Source organism: Ambystoma mexicanum, chromosome 9 (assembly GCF_040938575.1).
Source record: "Ambystoma mexicanum isolate Mex_15411 chromosome 9, UKY_AmexF1_1, whole genome shotgun sequence".
Classification (NCBI taxonomy): Eukaryota; Metazoa; Chordata; class Amphibia; order Caudata; family Ambystomatidae; genus Ambystoma; species Ambystoma mexicanum.
In genome coordinates, this window is record NC_090931.1 from 319933181 (window position 1) to 319948113 (window position 14933).

Below are 14933 nucleotides of genomic sequence, written 5' to 3' on the forward strand. Positions count from 1 at the left end.
GCAGGGGTGTAGGATGCATTTTTCAGGGCAAAAATATTTTTGGGCATTTCAGTGGTCTAGGATGTGGGTTAATGCCCCTTTCAGGCTGCAAATGTTTTTGGGTCATTCAGAGCTCTCTGACACCGATTTTGGTCCAACAACATTTTCTGGACTTTAGGGGGTCTAGGATGCCTGTAAACCCCTTTTTTGGGCCTCCAAAGTTTTCAACATTTTTGAAGGCCGAACATGCATTTTAAGGCCTTTTCTTGAGCTGCAAACATTTTCTGAACTTTCAGGGGTGTAGGATGTATTTTTAGTGCCAAAAATATTTTTGGGAATTTCAGTGGTCTGGGATGCGAGTTAATGCCCCTTTCAGGTTGCACATGTTTTTGGGACATTCAGAGCTCTCTGACACCGTTTTTGATCCATCAACATTTTCTGGACTTTAGGGGGTCTAGGATGCCTGTAAATCCCTTTTTGGGCCTCCAAAGGTTTCAACATTTTTGAAATCCTAACATGCATTTTAAGGCCTTTTTTAGAGTTGCCAACATTTTCTGAACTTGCAGGGGTGTAGGATGCATTTTTCATGGAAAACATATTTTTGGGAATTTCAGTGGTCTAGGATGCGGGTTAATGCCCCTTTCAGGCTGCAAATGTTTTTGGGACATTCAGAGCTCTCTGACACCATTTTTGGTCCAACAACATTTTCTGGACTTTAGGGGGTCTAGGATGCCTGTAAACCCCTTCTTTGGGCCTCCAAAGTTTTCAACATTTCTGAAGGCCTAACATGCATTTTAAGGCCTTTTTTAGAGTTGCCAACATTTCCTGAACTTGCAGGGGTGTAGGATGCATTTTTCAAAACAAAAAAATGTTTGGGAATTTCAGTGGTCTAGGATGCAGGTTAATGCCCCATTCAGGTTTCAAATGTTTTTGGGACATTCAGAGCTCTCTGACACCGTTTTTGGTCCAACAACATTTTCTGGACTTAGGGGGTCTAGGATGCCTGTAAACCCTTTTTATGGGCCTCCAAAGTTTTCAACATTTTTTTAAGGCCTAAGATGCATTTTAAGGCCTTTTCTTGAGCTGCCAACATTTTCTGAACTTTCAGGGGTGTAGGATGCGTTTTTCCTGCCAGAAATATTTTTGGGAATTTCTGTCGTCTAGGATGCAGGTTAATGCCCCTTTCAGGCTGCAAATGTTTTTGGGACATTCAGAGCTCACGGACATCATTTTTGGTCCAACAACATTTTCTGGACTTTAGGGGGTCTAGGATGCCTGTAAACCCCTTTTTTGGCCCTCCAAAGTTGTCAACATTTTTGACGGCCTAACATGCATTTTAAGGCCTTTTCTTGAGCTGCCAACATTTTCTGAACTTTCAGGGGTGTAGGATGCATTTTTCATGCCAAAAATATTTTTGGGAATTTCAGTGGTCTAGGATGCGGGTTAATTCCCCTTTCAGAGCTCTCTGACACCGATTTTGGTCCAACAACATTTTCTGGACTTTAGGGGGTCTAGGATACCTGTAAACCCCTTTTTTGGGTCTCTAAAGTTTTCAACATTTTTGAAGGCCTAACATGCATTTTAAGGCCTTTTCTTGAGCTGCCAACATTTTCTCAACTTTCAGGGGTGTAGGATGCATTTTTCGTGCCAAAAATATGTTTGGGAATTTCAGTGGCTGCAAATGTTTTTGGGACATTCAGAGTTCTCATACACCGTTTTTGATCCACCAACATTTTCTGGACTTTAGGGGGTCTAGGATGCCTGTAAACCCTTTTTTGGGCCTCCAAAGTTTTCTAAATTTTTGCAGGCCTAAAATGCATTTTAATGCATTTTTTGGGCTGCTAACATATTCTGAACTTTCAGGGGTGTAGTATGCATTTTTCATGCACAAAATGTTTTTGGGAATTTCAGAGGTCTAGGATGCGGGTTAATGCCCCTTTCAGACTGCACATGTTTTTGGGACATTCAGAGCTCTCTGACACCATTTTTGATCCAACAACATTTTCTGGACTTTAGGGGGTCTAGGATGCCTGTAAATCCCTTTTTTGGGCCTCCAAAGTTTTCAACATTTTTGAAGGCCTAACATGCATTTTAAGGCCTTTACTTGAGCTGCCAACATTTTCTCAACTTTCAGGGGTGTAGGATGCATTTTTCGTGCCAAAAATATTTTTGGGAATTTCAGAGATCTAGGATGCGGGTTAATGCCCCTTTCAGGCTGCAAATGTTTTTGTGACATTCAGAGCTCTCTGACACCATTTTTGGTCCAACAACATTTTCTGGACTTTAGGGGGTCTAGGATGCCTGTAAACCCCTTTTTTGGGCCTCCAAAGTTTTCTAATTTTTTGCAGGCCTAAAATGCATTTTAATGCCTTTTTTGGGCTGCTAACATATTCTGAATTTTCAGGGGTGTAGTATGAATTTTCCGTGCACAAAATATTTTTGGGAATTTCAGAGGTCTAGAATGCGGGTTAATGCCCCTTTCAGGGTGCAAATGTTTTTGGGACATTCAGAGCTTTCTGACACCGTTTTTGATCCAACAACATTTTCTGGACGTTAGGGGGTCTAGGATGCCTGTGAATCCCTTTTTTGGGCCTCCAAAGTTTTCAACGTTTTTGAAGGCCTAACATGCATTTTAAGGCCTTTTTTAGAGTTGCCAACATTTTCTGAACTTTCAGGGGTGTAGGATGTATTTTTAGTGCCAAAAATATTTTTGGGAATTTCAGTGGTCTGGGATGCGAGTTAATGCCCCTTTCAGGTTGCACATGTTTTTGGGACATTCAGAGCTCTCTGACGCCGTTTTTGATCCACCAACATTTTCTGGACTTTAGGGGGTCTAGGATGCCTGTAAACCATTTTTATGGGCCTCCAAAGTTTTCAACATTTATTTAAGGCCTAAGATGCATTTTAAGGCCTTTTCTTGAGCTGCCAACATTTTCTGAACTTTCAGGGGTGTAGGATGCGTTTTTCGTGCCAAAAATATTTTTGGGAATTTCTGTCGTCTAGGATGCAGGTTAATGCCCCTTTCAGGCTGCAAATGTTTTTGGGACATTCAGAGCTCACGGACATCATTTTTGGTCCAACAACATTTTCTGGACTTTAGGGGGTCTAGGATGCCTGTAAACCCCTTTTTTGGCCCTCCAAAGTTGTCAACATTTTTGACGGCCTAACATGCATTTTAAGTCCTTTTCTTGAGCTGCCAACATTTTCTGAACTTTCAGGGGTGTAGGATGCATTTTTCATGCCAAAAATATTTTTGGGAATTTCAGTGGTCTAGGATGCGGGTTAATTCCCCTTTCAGAGCTCTCTGACACCGATTTTGGTCCAACAACATTTTCTGGACTTTAGGGGGTCTAGGATACCTGTAAACCCCTTTTTTGGGTCTCCAAAGTTTTCAACATTTTTGAAGGCCTAAAATGCATTTTAATGCATTTTTTGGGCTGCTAACATATTCTGAACTTTCAGGGGTGTAGTATGCATTTTTCATGCACAAAATATTTTTGGGAATTTCAGAGGTCTAGGATGCGGGTTAATGCCCCTTTCAGGCTGCACATGTTTTTGGGACATTCAGAGCTCTCTGACACCATTTTTGATCCAACAACATTTTCTGGACTTTAGGGGGTCTAGGATGCCTGTAAATCCCTTTTTTGGGCCTCCAAAGTTTTCAACATTTTTGAAGGCCTAACATGCATTTTAAGGCCTTTACTTGAGCTGCCAACATTTTCTCAACTTTCAGGGGTGTAGGATGCATTTTTCGTGCCAAAAATATTTTTGGGAATTTCAGAGGTCTAGGATGCGGGTTAATGCCCCTCAGGCTGCAAATGTTTTTGGGACATTCAGAGCTCTCTGACACCATTTTTGTTACAACAATATTTTCTGGACTTTAGGGGGTCTAGGATGCCTGTAAAGCCCTTTTTTGGGCCTCCAAAGTTTTCTAAATTTTTGCAGGCCTAAAATGCATTTTAATGCCTTTTTTGGGCTGCTAACATATTCTGAACTTTCAAGGGTGTAGTATGAATTTTTCTTGCACAAAATATTTTGGGGAATTTCAGAGGTCTAGGATGTGGGTTAATGCCCCTTTCAGGCTGCAAATGTTTTTGGGACATTCAGAGCTCTCTGACACCGTTTTTGATCCAACAACATTTTCTGGACTTTAGGAGGTCTAGGATGCCTGTAAACCCCTATTTTGTGCCTCCAAAGTTTTCAACATTTTTGAAGGCCTAACATGCATTTTAAGGCCTTTTCTTGAGCTGCCAACATTTACTGAACTTTCAGGGGTGTAGGATGCATTTTTATTGCCAAAAATATTTCTGGGAATTTCAGTGGTCTAGGATGCGGGTTAATGCCCCTTTCAGGTTGCACATGTTTTTGGGACATTCGGAGCTCTCTGACACCGTTTTTGATCCACCAACATTTTCTGGACTTTAGGGGGTCTAGGATGCCTGTAAACCCCTTTTTTGGGCCTCCAAAGTTTTCAACATTTTTGAAGGCCTAACATGCATTTTAAGGCCTTTTCTTGAGCTGCCAACATATTCTGAACTTTCAGGGGTGTAGTATGCATTTTTCGTGCACAAAATATTTTTGGGAATTTCAGAGGTCTAGGATGCGGGTTAATGCCCCTTTCAGGCTGCAAATATTTTTGGGACATTCAGAGCTCTCTGACACCGTTTTTGATCCAACAACATTTTCTGGACCTTAGGGGGTCTAGGATGCCTGTAAACCCCTTTTGTGGGTCTCCAAAGTTTTCAACATTTTTGAAGGCCTAACATGCGTTTTAAGGCCTTTTCTTGAGCTGCCAACATTTTCTGAGCTTTCAGGGGTATAGGATGCATTTTTCGTGCACAAAATATTTTTGGGAATTTCAGAGGTCTAGGATGCGGGTTAATGCCCCTTTCAGGCTGCAAATGTTTTTGGGACATTCAGAGCTCTCTGACACCATTTTTGGTCCAACAACATTTTCTGGACTTTAGGGGGTCTAGGATGCCTGTAAACCCCTATTTTGGGCCTCCAAAGTTTTCAACATTTTTGAAGGCATAACATGCATTTTAAGGCCTTTTCTTGAGCTGCCAACATTTTCTGAGCTTTCAGGGGTATAGGATGCATTTTTCGTGCACAAAATATTTTTGGGAATTTCAGAGGTCTAGGATGCGGGTTAATGCCCCTTTCAGGCTGCAAATATTTTTGGGACATTCAGAGCTCTCTGACACCATTTTTGGTCCAACAACATTTTCTGGACTTTAGGGGGTCTAGGATGCCTGTAAACCCCTTTTTTGGGTCTCCAAAGTTTTCAACATTTTTGCAGACCTAAGATGCATGTTAAGGCCTTTTTTGAGCTTGCAACATTTCTGGGGTGTTTTCTGAACTTTCAGGGGTGTAGCATGCATTTTTTCATGCCAAAAATATTTTGGGAAATGTCAGTGGTCTAGGATGCGGGTTAATGCCTGTTTCAGGCTGCAAATGTTTTTGGGACATTCAGAGCTCTCTGACACCATTTTTGGTCCAACAACATTTTCTGGACTTTAGGGGGTCTAGGATGCCTGTAAACCCCTTATTTGGGCCTCCAAAGTTTTCTAAATTTTTGAAGGCCTAAAATGCATTTTAATGCCTTTTTTGGGCTGCTAACATATTCTGAGTTTCAGGGGTATAGGATGCATTTTTCGTGCACAAAATATTTTTGGGAATTTCAGAGGTCTAGGATGCGGGTTAATGCCCCTTTCAGGCTGCAAATGTTTTTGGGACATTCAGAGCTCTCTGACACCGTTTTTGATCCAACAACATTTTCTGGACTTTAGGAGGTCTAGGATGCCTGTAAACCCCTATTTTGCGCCTCCAAAGTTTTCAACATTTTTGAAGGCCTAACATGCATTTTAAGGCCTTTTCTTGAGCTGCCAACATTTTATGAACGTTCAGGGGTGTAGGATGCATTTTTAGTGCCAAAATATTTTTGGGAATTTCAGTGGTCTAGGATGCGGGTTAATGCCCCTTTCAGGTTGCACATGTTTTTGGGACATTCGGAGCTCTCTGACACCGATTTTGGTCCAACAACATTTTCTGGACTTTAGGGGGTCTAGGATGCCTGTAAACCCCTTTTTTGGGTCTCCAAAGTTTTCAACATTTTTGCAGGCCTAAGATGCATTTCAAGGCCTTTTTTGACCTGGCAACATTTCTGGGGTGTTTTCTGAACTTTCAGGGGTGTAGCATGCATTTTTCATGTCAAAAATATTTTGGGAAATTTCAGTGGTCTAGGATGCGTGTTAATGCCCCTTTCAGGCTGCAAATGCTTTTGGGACATTCAGAGCTCTCTGACACCATTTTTGGTCCAACAACATTTTCTGGACTTTAGGGGGTCTAGGATGCCTGTAAACCCCTTTTTTGGGCCTCCAAAGTTTTCAACATTTTTGAAGGCCTAACATGCATTTTAAGGCCTTTTCTTGAGCTGCCAACATTTTCTGAACTTTCAGGGGTGTAGGATGCATTTTTCGTGAACAAAATATTTTTTGGAATTTCAGAGGTCTAGGATGTGGGTTAATGCCCCTTTCAGGCTGCAAATGTTTTTGGGACATTCAGAGCTCTCTGACACCGTTTTTGATCCAACAACATTTTCTGGACCTTAGGGGGTTTAGAATGCCTGTAAACCCCTTTTTTGGGCCTCCAAAGTTTTCAACATTTTTGAAGGCCTAACATTCGTTTTAAGGCCTTTTCTTGAGCTGCCAACATTTTCTGAGCTTTCAGGGGTATAGGATGCATTTTTCGTGCACAAAATATTTTTGGGAATTTCAGAGGTCTAGGATGCGGGTTAATGCCCCTTTCAGGCTGCAAATATTTTTGGGACATTCAGAGCTCTCTGACACCATTTTTGGTCCAACAACATTTTCTGGACTTTAGGGGGTCTAGGATGCCTGTAAACCCCTTTTTTGGGTCTCCAAAGTTTTCAACATTTTTGCAGACCTAAGATGCATGTTAAGGCCTTTTTTGAGCTCACAACATTTCTGGGGTGTTTTCTGAACTTTCAGGGGTGTAGCATGCATTTTTCATGGCAAAAATATTTTGGGAAATTTCAGTGGTCTAGGATGCGGGTTAATGCCCCTTTCAGGCTGCAGATGTTTTTGGGACATTCAGAGCTCTCTGACACCATTTTTGGTCCAACAACATTTTCTGGACTTTAGGGGGTCTAGGATGCCTGTAAACCCCTTTTTTGGGCCTCCAAAGGTTTCTAAATTTTTGCAGGCCTAAAATGCATTTCAAGGCCTTTTTTGACCTGGCAACATTTCTGGGGTGTTTTCTGAACTTTCAGGGGTGTAGCATGCATTTTTCATGTCAAAAATATTTTGGGAAATTTCAGTGGTCTAGGATGCGTGTTAATGCCCCTTTCAGGCTGCAAATGTTTTTGGGACATTCAGAGCTCTCTGACACCATTTTTGGTCCAACAACATTTTCTGGACTTTAGGGGGTCTAGGATGCCTGTAAACCCCTTTTTTGGGCCTCCAAAGTTTTCAACATTTTTGAAGGCCTAACATGAATTTTAAGGCCTTTTCTTGAGCTGCCAACATTTTCTGAACTTTCAGGGGTGTAGGATGCATTTTTTGTGAACAAAATATTTTTTGGAATTTCAGAGGTCTAGGATGTGGGTTAATGCCCCTTTCAGGCTGCAAATGTTTTTGGGACATTCAGAGCTCTCTGACACCGTTTTTGATCCAACAACATTTTCTGGACCTTAGGGGGTTTAGAATGCCTGTAAACCCCTTTTATGGGCCTCCAAAGTTTTCAACATTTTTGAAGGCCTAACATTCGTTTTAAGGCCTTTTCTTGAGCTGCCAACATTTTCTGAGCTTTCAGGGGTATAGGATGCATTTTTCGTGCACAAAATATTTTTGGGAATTTCAGAGGTCTAGGATGCGGGTTAATGCCCCTTTCAGGCTGCAAATATTTTTGGGACATTCAGAGCTCTCTGACACCATTTTTGGTCCAACAACATTTTCTGGACTTTAGGGGTTCTAGGATGCCTGTAAACCCCTTTTTTGGGTCTCCAAAGTTTTCAACATTTTTGCAGACCTAAGATGCATGTTAAGGCCTTTTTTGAGCTCACAACATTTCTGGGGTGTTTTCTGAACTTTCAGGGGTGTAGCATGCATTTTTCATGGCAAAAATATTTTGGGAAATTTCAGTGGTCTAGGATGCGGGTTAATGCCCCTTTCAGGCTGCAGATGTTTTTGGGACATTCAGAGCTCTCTGACACCATTTTTGGTCCAACAACATTTTCTGGACTTTAGGGGGTCTAGGATGCCTGTAAACCCCTTTTTTGGGCCTCCAAATGTTTCTAAATTTTTGCAGGCCTAAAATGCATTTTAAGGCCTTTTCTTGAGCTGCCAACATTTTCTGAACTTTCAGGGGTGTAGGATGCATTTTTCATGCCCAAAATATTTTTGGGAATTTCAGTGGTATAGGATGCGGGTTAATGCCCCTTTCAGGCTGCAAATGTTTTGGGGACAATCAGAGCTCTCTGACACCGATTTTGGTCCAACAACATTTTCTGGACTTTAGGGGGTCTAGGATGCCTGTAAACCCCTTTTTTGGGCCTCCAAAGATTTCAACATTTTTGAAGGCCTAACATGCATGTTAAGGCCTTTTTTGAGCTCACAACATTTCTGGGGTGTTTTCTGAACTTTCAGGGGTGTAGCATGCATTTTTCATGGCAAAAATATTTTGGGAAATGTCAGTGGTCTAGGATGCGGGTTAATGCCCCTTTCAGGCTGCAGATGTTTTTGGGACATTCAGAGCTCTCTGACACCATTTTTGGTCCAACAACATTTTCTGGACTTTAGGGGGTCTAGGATGCCTGTAAACGCCTTTTTTGGGCCTCCAAATTTTTCTAAATTTTTTTAGGCCTAAAATGCATTTTAAGGCCTTCTTTGGGCTGCTAACATATTCTGAGTTTCAGGGGTATAGGATGCATTTTTCGTGCACAAAATATTTTTGGGAATTTCAGAGGTCTAGGATGCGGGTTAATGCCCCTTTCAGGCTGCAAATGTTTTTGGGACATTCAGAGCTCTCTGACACCATTTTTGGTCCAACAACATTTTCTGGACTTTAGGGGGTCTAGGATGCTTGTAAACCCCTTTTTTGGGCCTCCAAAGTTTTCTAATTTTTTGCAGGCCTAAAATGCTTTTTAATGCCTTTTTTGGGCTGCTAACATATTCTGAATTTTCAGGGGTGTAGTATGAATTTTCCGTGCACAAAATATTTTTGGGAATTTCAGAGGTCTAGAATGCGGGTTAATGCCCCTTTCAGGGTGCAAATGTTTTTGGGACATTCAGAGCTTTCTGACACCGTTTTTGATCCAACAACATTTTCTGGACGTTAGGGGGTCTAGGATGCCTGTAAATCCCTTTTTTGGGCCTCCAAAGTTTTCAACGTTTTTGAAGGCCTAACATGCATTTTAAGGCCTTTTTTAGAGTTGCCAACATTTTCTGAACTTGCAGGGGTGTAGGATGCATTTTTCAGGGCAAAAATATTTTTGGGCATTTCAGTGGTCTAGGATGTGGGTTAATGCCCCTTTCAGGCTGCAAATGTTTTTGGGACATTCAGAGCTCTCTGACACCGATTTTGGTCCAACAACATTTTCTGGACTTTAGGGGGTCTAGGATGCCTGTAAACCCCTTTTTTGGGCCTCCAAAGTTTTCAACATTTTTGAAGGCCGAACATGCATTTTAAGGCCTTTTCTTGAGCTGCAAACATTTTCTGAACTTTCAGGGGTGTAGGATGTATTTTTAGTGCAAAAAATATTTTTGGGAATTTCAGTGGTCTGGGATGCGAGTTAATGCCCCTTTCAGGTTGCACATGTTTTTGGGACATTCAGAGCTCTCTGACACCGTTTTTGATCCACCAACATTTTCTGGACTTTAGGGGGTCTAGGATGCCTGTAAATCCCTTTTTTGGGCCTCCAAAGTTTTCAACATTTTTGAAATCCTAACATGCATTTTTAGGCCTTTTTTAGAGTTGCCAACATTTTCTGAACTTGCAGGGGTGTAGGATGCATTTTTCATGGCAAAAATATTTTTGGGAATTTCAGTGGTCTAGGATGCGGGTTAATGCCCATTTCAGGCTGCAAATGTTTTTGGGACATTCAGAGCTCTCTGACACCATTTTTGGTCCCACAACATTTTCTGGACTTTAGGGGGTCTAGGATGCCTGTAAATCCCTTTTTTGGGCCTCCAAAGTTTTCAACATTTTTGAAGGCCTAACATGCATTTTAAGGCCTTTTTTAGAGTTACCAACATTTTCTGAACTTGCAGGGGTGTAGGATGCATTTTTCATGCCAAAAATATTTTTGGGAATTTCAGTGGTCTAGGATGTGGGTTAATGCCCCTTTCAGAGCTCTCTGACACCGATTTTGGTCCAACAACATTTTCTGGACTTTAGGGGGTCTAAGATGCCTGTAAACCCCTTTTTTGGGTCTCCAAAGTTTTCAACATTTTTGCAGGCCTAAGATGCATTTTAAGGCCTTTTTTGAGCTGCCAACATTTCTGTGGTGTTTTCTGAACTTTCAGGGGTGTAACATGCATTTTTCATGGCAAAAATATTTTGGGAAATTTCAGTGGGAGGTTAATGCCGCTTTCAGGCTGCAAATGTTTTTGGGACATTCAGAGCTCTCTGACACCATTTTTGGTCCAACAAAATTTTCTGGACTTTAGGGGGTCTAGGATGCCTGTAAACCCCTTTTTTGGGCCTCCAAAGTTTTCTAAATTTTTGTAGGCCTAAAATGCATTTTAAGGCCTTCTTTGGGCTGCTAACATATTCTGAGTTTCAGGGGTATAGGATGCATTTTTCATGCACAAAATATTTTTGGGAATCTCAGAGGTCTAGGATGTGGGTTAATGCCCCTTTCAGGCTGCAGATGTTTTTGGGACATTCGGAGCTCTCTGACACCGTTTTTGATCCACCAACATTTTCTGGGCTTTAGGGGGTCTAGGATGCCTGTAAACCCCTTTTTTGGGCCTCCAAAGTTTTCTAAATTTTTGCAGGCCTAAAATGCATTTTAATGCATTTTTTGGGCTGCTAACATATTCTGAACTTTCAGGGGTGTAGTATGCATTTTTCGTGCACAAAATATTTTTGGGAATTTCAGAGGTCTAGGATGTGGGTTAATGCCCCTTCAGGCTGCAAATGTTTTTGGGACATTCAGAGCTCTCTGACACCGTTTTTGGTCCAACAACATTTTCTGGACCTTAGGGGGTCTAGGATGCCTGTAAACCCCTATTTTGCGCCTCCAAAGTTTTCAACATTTTAAGGCCTTTTTTGAGCTGGCAACATTTCTGGGGTGTTTTCTGAACTTTCAGGGGTGTAGCATGCATTTTTCATGCCAAAAATATTTTGGGAAATTTCAGTGGTCTAGGATGCGGGTTAATGCCCCTTTCAGGCTGCAAATGTTTTTGGGACATTCAGAGCTCTCTGACACTGTTTTTGATCCAACAACATTTTCTGGACCTTAGGGGGTTTAGAATGCCTGTAAACCCCTTTTTTGGGCCTCCAAAGTTTTCAACATTTTTGAAGGCCTAACATGCATTTTAAGGCCTTTTCTTGAGCTGCCAACATTTTCTCAACTTTCAGGGGTGTAGGATGCATTTTTTGTGCCAAAAATATTTTTGGGAATTTAAGTGGCTGCAAATGTTTTTGGGACATTCAGAGCTCTCTGACACCATTTTTGGTCCAACAACATTTTCTGGACTTTAGGGGGTCTAGGATGCCTGTAAACGCCTTTTTTGGGCCTCCAAAGTTTTCAACATTTTTGAAGGCCTAACATGCATTTTAAGGCCTTTTCTTGAGCTGCCAACATTTTCTGAGCTTTCAGGGGTATAGGATGCATTTTTCGTGCACAAAATATTTTTGGGAATTTCAGAGGTCTAGGATGCGGGTTAATGCCCCTTTCAGGCTGCAAATATTTTTGGGACATTCAGAGCTCTCTGACACCATTTTTGGTCCAACAACATTTTCTGGACTTTAGGGGGTCTAGGATACCTGTAAACCCCTTTTTTGGGTCTCCAAGGTTTTCAACATTTTTGCAGACCTAAGATGCATGTTAAGGCCTTTTTTGAGCTCACAACATTTCTGGGGTGTTTTCTGAACTTTCAGGGGTGTAGCATGCATTTTTCATGGCAAAAATATTTTGGGAAATTTCAGTGGTCTAGGATGCAGGTTAATGCCCCTTTCAGGCTGCAGATGTTTTTGGGACATTCAGAGCTCTCTGACACCATTTTTGGTCCAACAACATTTTCTGGACTTTAGGGGGTCTAGGATGCCTGTAAACGCCTTTTTTGGGCCTCCAAATTTTTCTAAATTTTTGTAGGCCTAAAATGCATTTTAAGGCCTTCTTTGGGCTGCTAACATATTCTGAGTTTCAGGGGTATAGGATGCATTTTTTGTGCACAAAATATTTTTGGGAATTTCAGAGGTCTAGGATGCGGGTTAATGCCCCTTTCAGGCTGCAAATATTTTTGGGACATTCAGAGCTCTCTGACACCATTTTTGGTCCAACAACATTTTCTGGACTTTAGGGGGTCTAGGATGCCTGTAAACCCCTTTTTTGGGCCTCCAAAGTTTTCAACATTTTTGAAGGCCTAACATGCATTTTAAGGCCTTTTCTTGAGCTGCCAACATTTTCTCAACTTTCAGGGGTGTAGGATGCATTTTTCGTGCCAAAAATATTTTTGGGAATTTCAGTGGCTGCAAATGTTTTTGGGACATTCAGAGCTCTCTGACACCATTTTTGGTCCAACAACATTTTCTGGACTTTAGGGGGTCTAGGATGCCTGTAAACCCCTTTTTTGGGCCTCCAAAGTTTTCTAAATTTTTGTAGGCCTAAAATGCATTTTAAGGCCTTCTTTGGGCTGCTAACATATTCTGAGCTTTCAGGGGTATAGGATGCATTTTTTGTGCACAAAATATTTTTGGGAATTTCAGAGGTCTAGGATGCGGGTTAATGCCCCTTTCAGGCTGCAAATATTTTTGGGACATTCAGAGCTCTCTGACACCATTTTTGGTCCAACAACATTTTCTGGACTTTAGGGGGTCTAGCATGCCTGTAAACCCCTTTTTTGGGCCTCCAAAGTTTTCAACATTTTTGAAGGCCTAACATGCATTTTAAGGCCTTTTCTTGAGCTGCCAACATTTTCTGAGCTTTCAGGGGTATAGGATGCATTTTTCGTGCACAAAATATTTTTGAGAATTTCAGAGGTCTAGGATGCGGGTTAATGCCGCTTTCAGGCTGCAAATATTTTTGGGACATTCAGAGCTCTCTGACACCATTTTTGGTCCAACAACATTTTCTGGACTTTAGGGGGTCTAGGATGCCTGTAAACCCCTTTTTTGGGTCTCCAAAGCTTTCAACATTTTTGCAGACCTAAGATGCATGTTAAGGCCTTTTTTGAGCTCGCAACATTTCTGGGGTGTTTTCTGAACTTTCAGGGGTGTAGCATGCATTTTTCATGCCAAAAATATTTTGGGAAATTTCATTGGTCTAGGATGCGGGTTAATGCCCCTTTCAGGCTGCAAATGTTTTTGGGACATTCAGAGCTCTCTGACACCGTTTTTGGTCCAACAACATTTTCTGGACCTTAGGGGGTCTAGAATGCCTGTAAACCCCTTTTTTGGGCCTCCAAAGTGTTCAACATTTTTGAAGGCCTAACATGCATTTTAAGGCCTTTTCTTGAGCTGCCAACATTTTCTCAACTTTCAGGGGTGTAGGATGCATTTTTCGTGCCAAAAATATTTTTGGGAATTTCAGTGGCTGCAAATGTTTTTGGGACATTCAGAGCTCTCTGACACCATTTTTGGTCCCACAACATTTTCTGGACTTTAGGGGGTCTAGGATGCCTGTAAACCCCTTTTTTGGGCCTCCAAAGTTTTCAACATTTTTGAAGGCCTAACATGCGTTTTAAGGCCTTTTCTTGAGCTGCCAACATTTTCTCAACTTTCAGGGGTGTAGGATGCATTTTTCGTGCCAAAAATATTTTTGGGAATTTCAGTGGCTGCAAATGTTTTTGGGACATTCAGAGCTCTCTGACACCATTTTTGGTCCAACAACATTTTCTGGACTTTAGGGGGTCTAGGATGCCTGTAAACCCCTTTTTTGGGCCTCCAAAGTTTTCTAATTTTTTGCAGGCCTAAAATGCATTTTAATGCCTTTTTTGGGCTGCTAACATATTCAGAATTTTCAGGGGTGTAGTATGAATTTTCCGTGCACAAAATACTTTTGGGAATTTCAGAGGTCTAGAATGCGGGTTAATGCCCCTTTCAGGCTGCAAATATTTTTGGGACATTCAGAGCTCTCTGACACCATTTTTGGTCCAACAACATTTTCTGGACTTTAGGGGGTCTAGGATGCCTGTAAATCCCTTTTTTGGGCCTCCAAAGGTTTCAACATTTTTGAAATCCTAACATGCATTTTAAGGCCTTTTCTTGAGCTGCCAACATTTTCTCAACTTTCAGGGGTGTAGGATGCATTTTTCGTGCCAAAAATATTTTTGGGAATTTCAGTGGCTGCAAATGTTTTTGGGACATTCAGAGCTCTCTGACACCATTTTTGGTCCCACAACATTTTCTGGACTTTAGGGGGTCTAGGATGCCTGTAAACCCCTTTTTTGGGCCTCCAAAGATTTCAACATTTTTGAAGGCCTAACATGCATGTTAAGGCCTTTTTTGAGCTCACAACATTTCTGGGGTGTTTTCTGAACTTTCAGGGGTGTAGCATGCATTTTTCATGGCAAAAATATTTTGGGAAATGTCAGTGGTCTAGGATGCGGGTTAATGCCCCTTTCAGGCTGCAGATGTTTTTGGGACATTCAGAGCTCTCTGACACCATTTTTGGTCCAACAACATTTTCTGGACTTTAGGGGGTCTAGGATGCCTGTAAACGCCTTTTTTGGGCCTCCAAATTTTTCTAAATTTTTTTAGGCCTAAAA